This window comes from Lagenorhynchus albirostris, chromosome 12 (genome assembly GCF_949774975.1).
Source record: "Lagenorhynchus albirostris chromosome 12, mLagAlb1.1, whole genome shotgun sequence".
In the NCBI taxonomy this organism is placed as follows: Eukaryota; Metazoa; Chordata; class Mammalia; order Artiodactyla; family Delphinidae; genus Lagenorhynchus; species Lagenorhynchus albirostris.
In genome coordinates this window covers 52,147,313-52,153,214 of record NC_083106.1, presented here as the reverse complement: position 1 = coordinate 52,153,214, position 5,902 = coordinate 52,147,313, and positions in this window count along the sequence as shown.

Here is a 5,902-nt window from a genome sequence, read left to right as displayed (position 1 = left end):
TGTGTATTTGCAGGAAACAATGGGCTGTAGATGGAGATCAGATAAGCCAGGGCTGCCGGCTTCACAATCTCCACACTATCTTCTTGTTGAAAGGTTTCCTGGCGTATTCTTAGTATTCTTCTGTCAACATCGGAGAGTTTTTCAAAAGATAAGATGTCTATTAAATTAGGTTTGTCATTGTATTGCCTTCCCTTTCCTCCATCACCTCTCAACTCAGGTGGAGAAGAAAGCATTTAAAGGACCACTCACCAGTCTCCAAACCCAGGCACCGAATTAGGCATGTTTAATTTTATTCCTGTCACCAGGAATTTTAGCATTTAAAAGATTCTACAATAGGTGAGTCTCCTCCCTCCCCCTTTCCTAGCCCACCTGTACTTTAGGCCTCACAGGTGCTAAAGCATCCAGGAGGATGAGGATACGACGCTCAACAGAGCCAGGTTCTGGTTTTGCTCTCTGTGGGCGCTGAGGCCTGCCTGGGGGCTGGCATCTATCTGCCGGGTTCCCAGCTGTCTGTAAGATCCAAGTATGGAAGGAGGGCCGGCAGGGATGAGCTTCCTGACCTCTGGCCCTCAGCTTCCTCAGCAGGAAAATAAGATGTTGGGCTGGGTCTATGGTCCTCACCGCCGTTGGCATATGAAATCCCCTTTGGAGCAGAACTGGGGGATGGGGGACATCTTTCTGTCTTTAAACAAATTACAAAGGTCCTACCCGCCCCGCCCCGTTTGGCGGGGAGTTCAAAGGATTTCACTATTATTTCTGTCTCTTCTCTCCTAACTCACACTGGCACATAAAAACCAAGCCTCCGCAACCTCGAATCTTTGCTTAGAAAGGGTGGGAAGAAACCGTCAGTCCCATTTTTTTTTTTTTTTTTTTTTGCGGTACGCGGGCCTCTCACTGCTGTGGCCTCTCCCGCTGCGGAGCGCAGGCTCCGGACGCGCAGGCTCAGCGGCCGTGGCTCACGGGCCCAGCCGCTCCGCGGCATGTGGGATCTTCCCGGACCGGGGCACGAAGCCGTGTCCCCTGCATCGGCAGGCGGACTCTCAACCACTGCGCCACCAGGGAAACCCTGTCAGTCCCATTTTTAATAAGAAACCATTCTTCCCTGATCCTTTGTTAAACACTCTGGGGTTTCAGGGAAGCAGAGTGTGGCAGGCCCAGCCGTGGGGCATTTTTCCTGTTCCGTGGGGACGGCCCCTGCCTGTGAGGCCTCTCCTGGCCTCACGGCTGCCTTTCCGGCTGCTGCTGCTTCTCAGGGCTCACCTTTGTGTTAAGACAACTCGCCCCTCTTTCATCTCACTCTGCTAAAACATCCTCTCTACAACCATCCTTTGTATTTCCACCTTGGATCCCTACCCCCCCGCCCTCCCTTCGGTGTGGTTTCTTCCTCCCACTGGAAGGTGCGAGAAGCAACCTTCTGCCGTGAGGTGTTCCTTCTCCTATGTGGCAACTGCTTCTCCTCTTCCGTAAAGGAAGAGAAGAGGTAAGAGGAAGCCGAGTTTCAGGATGGACACCTTTCCCGTTGCTCTCTTTCTCCCTTATTTACAGCCCATATTTTGTCTCCTGTTAGTTTGTTTTATTCCTTTGTCCCACCAAATGCAAGACTAGGAAATGTTTTCTGGATTCAGAAATGATCTTCCTTCCCGAGTCCTTCCCCATAGCCTTTTCAGACATTTAAATCCCTCTCTTGTCTGACTGTTGGATAAAATAGATACATGATGAGGAAGAAACACCGACATTGGACACCCACCTTGGCTTCCCCCCAAATCACATAGAAATGATTATAGTTGCTGCTGTTGTTTATTAAGTGGGTGGATGTCAAACTCAATGAATAAATTTAAAATATGTAAATGATTCAATAAGAACACAAGTGTCTGTCTGCAGGGAAGGCTGACAACACTGAGGTATGATGAGACACAGGTGGTTCTGTAACTACTGAGACCTCGGACACTGTGTGGGTTTTATAAAGTCCTTTGGATGGCGCTTACCAGTGCTTTATTCCTAGGAAGGGGAGGGAACTCAGCTCTGGTTCTTCAATTTACTTAATTTTTGTTTCCCTTATTTAAGAATTCAAAATACTGACCTCATTTCAAAACACCCACAGCCCCCTAGGATCACTGACCCGAGGTTTAGGCCCTGAATCCGTCTGTCCAAAGTGTTGGAGCGGTGAGCTGTGTCACGGGAAGGAAGCCTTGTGCTATTTTTAAACTGATGCAACCCATCATTGAAACATATCATGCACATATCATACCAGTGACACACACGCTGCATTGTAACATGGCATGTGTCATACATACATTCTCTCTCACTCACACACATCCCTGCCCTTCTTGTCCGGCTTTAAAAAAGGAAGGCAGCCAGCACACCGAGCACAGTGATTTGAGTTGAAAAGGCTGTTAAAGTGCAAAAACCAAGTGCCCCTCTAGTGCTCAGCATGGCTTTGAGACATGTGGGAGGGCTTCAAAGCCTCAGTGCCCCTCTTTTAGAGCTCAGGCTTGCAGTTGGTCCCCAAATGTTTACCAGCATGAAGATGCCTGACTTACAGGAAGTGGGAAGTGGGTGTTGGGGTGAGGGTGGGGAGTGGGGAGAGGAGGGTGGGGTGTTCTCTTGATGTGGTTAGTCCATCATTGACCTTGTCTGGGTAGAGCAGGAGTTGAATTAGAAAATGAAAACACGTTTCATTCTAGGCACATTTCATCCCATTTTTTACTTTCCTCAGGAAAAAAATTTTTCTTTTTTTTCCTGAGTCAGGTCTCCAGATTTGGTACTCAATTTCCCTTCGTTCTGCAGTAGTCTTTGCCCACACTTATCTGACCACCTACATTGCAACTCCTGGGCCACCGAGGACTGGGCCGGCCCGGTAGCTGAGACTGAGTATTATAGGCCTGTCGAGCCGTTGTGATGATACCATAAAAGGGAATAGATGGGAGTTTCTGAGAGCTGAGCTGTTGGGATCATTCATGATTTGCTGCCATTGTGAACACTTGTAAGGAGAGAACTCTGCCTGAGAAGTGCTGATTAAAAAAGGTAACTGATGGGCTTCCCTGGTGGTGCAGTGGTTGAGAGTCCACCTGCCGATGCTAGAGGACACGGGTTCGTGCCCCGGTCCGGGAAGAGCCCACATGCCGCGGAGCGGCTGGGCCCGTGAGCCATGGCCGCTGAGCCTGCGCGTCCGGAGCCTGTGCTCCGCAACGGGAGAGGCCACAACAGTGAGAGGCCTGCATACCGCAAAAAAAAAAAAGTAACTGAGGTTGGCTTTTTTTGTGTGTGTGTGTATTCTAACAGGGAAGGAAATAATATAGTGACTAAAAAGGCACCAAGGTACTACTTAGAAACAAGCATTTTGAGACTTAAGATTCCAGACAGTGGCGGCCTCAGCTAGTTCTCTCTGCACAGCTGTACCAGTACTGACATTGGCCTGCTTGTCAGCATTCTAAATGCCATGCTCTGGCCGTCTAGAAGCGGGGAGTGAAGTTTGGAAGACCCCTTCTTCTTCCCCCTTAACACTTTTGTGCTGGACACACCTAGATATGATTGTATGAACACGCTTTTCCTTACCGTGGGGCCTGCTTCCTTTATTCCTTCTTCTGTTTTTGCAGCTTTCATGTTAAATTATATTACGGCCTACCCTTGACTGCTATGATTGCAATAAAAATGGCTGGGTTTGGTGCTTTTGGTATTATCGGAAGGCTCTCCTAGTCCAGTTCTCTGGGTGTCTTTTTTCCTTAAAGCTCCACTCCTGGCCTTCTCCAGCTCAGCTGGAGCACCTGGAACTAATTTTAGGGTTGCCTGGCTAAGTCCCACACTGGTATTTGAAGTTTGCATCCTCCTTAGACTCAAGCCCATTTCACCACCGCTGAAGGTGAGTGCAGGCTGATATCAATTAACAGAGAGCTGATTCACTGGTATCTTCCAGTCATTAAAATAAATATTTGGTTTAAAATAGCCTCTTCCCACCTCAACTCTCCAACTTTTGGCCCCTTCCCTTACCCCACCGTGGTTGACTCACCAGCGCTTGCAGGGTGTATGTGGCCTAAGAACAGCGTTTGATTCTAAAAGGGAAGTGAAATACTCTTTAACATCTGCAGGCGAGACTGTTTGAACAGCAGGCCAGCCTTCAGTATGACTACATTGTTTTTTTGTCCATTGTGGTGACTCAGCATCGGTTAATAAGTCCTCTCCAGAAGCCTGGATTTCTCTTGTTTAATTATCATCTTGGAGCTTTCTGAGAACACTTTAAGGAATTGTTCATTCAGTTTTATACCCCTAGCACATCTACCAACTCAAAGTCCTATTTCCTCTAGGTGCTAGCGTCCCCTCTGGCATAAGATGTAACCACAGGTCACCAGGCAGTGAGCGGGGAGTGTGTTACTTATGTCCCCTAGTGGGAATTTAATTGTTCTGTACTACAGAGATTGAGGAAGGACTTTAGACATAAATACCATTTCCTGGCAAGTAATCTTTTACTTCCCACCTACCCCCCCAAAAAAAAATTCTAGAAAAGTTTCCTAAAAGAGAGAAAAGAAATTTTAAAGATAAACAGACATATTTTTATGATCGAGCTGGGCTTTTTTTTGCTTTCTTTTGTTTCTTCCTATAAACAAATACTCACATGTCCACTTCACTGTATGACTAAGTTGGTATCATTAGGTGGGGACTGGGTGTGTGTACGTCGGGGTGTGCATGTCTGTCGGGACGTGAGTGTGTAGGCACACGTGTATTTAAAATGTTAGAGAAAACATTGCAGCCTAAGGTTGAAGGAGAGAGATGATTTTAAAAACCACCATGTATAGAAGGCAAGCAGGAATAGTGGGAGACTTGTGTTACAGTGACCTAAACAGTCCTTGTAATGGGGTGTCTGCTCTAAATGGACCCTTTGCATCATTGTTTCTCTGAATTAGACGATTCCTTGCTGAAGGCACAAGACCATTGAAGGAAGTAAAGCATCTGGTTTGTTTTGTAATGAGAAGCAGGAATGCAAGGTCCACGCTCTTAATAATAAACAAACAGGACATTGTATGCCATCCTCACAGGATGTCCTTCCTTCAACAGAGGGCTGACTGGGGCTGGAGGAAAAGCCCGGGCAGGGCTCCCAGCGTAGAGCGCCACTAATGACTGCCTTCGTCTGCCTTCCACTTGCTGCGATCAGTTCCACATTCCCTTTAACTAGGAAACGATTAATGCTCTACACTTTGCAAACACACTCCTCGGAAGTCTGCCTGTGGGCTTTGGGGAGGAGAGAAAAGGCAAAGAAATTTTAATCTGTAGGATTATACCTTTTTCCTATTTCCCTATTTACTAAATAATTGAAAGAGGGAAGTCAGTTCTACCAAAGATGAGTTCCCTTTAGTTAGCAGGAGAAATGGAAGCTTTCAAGTTTGCGGGGAGGAAACGTGTATTTCACAGGCAGTAGCTTGAGGACTAGACAGCTACATCTTATTCCATTCCATGCAAAAATAATTGCTCTTTTCACGTGATCTTTTCAAGTAAGTTTTGTATGTTCTGTAACTGGATCTGAGCCGAGGAACCCAAACGATTTTAGGTCATTTTTAGGTTTCCCTGAATTTAAGGAATGTGCGCCCCCTTATAAAGCCGCAGCAGGAAGGAGGGCGGTCTGGAGTCTTTAGAATACAATACAGCCCGAGTAAACGCTGAGGTTAAGTGCCCTCAAAGGGAAGTCAGAAGATTCCGAGTAAATGTTGAAATTCAGATACGGAGGGAGGAAGCTCTGGGCGCTCGCGGGCTGGAGGAAAGCCCTGGAGTGAGCTCTGCACGGCTCGGCCAGGTGTGGCCACGCCCCCACTTCAGGCGGCTGGTAGGAGTGAATCACGAATGGGAAATCTGCGGCAGGGAGGGGGAAAGGGCCGAGCCGCCGGCCGGGTTAACACAGACTGAGCGTGCTGCC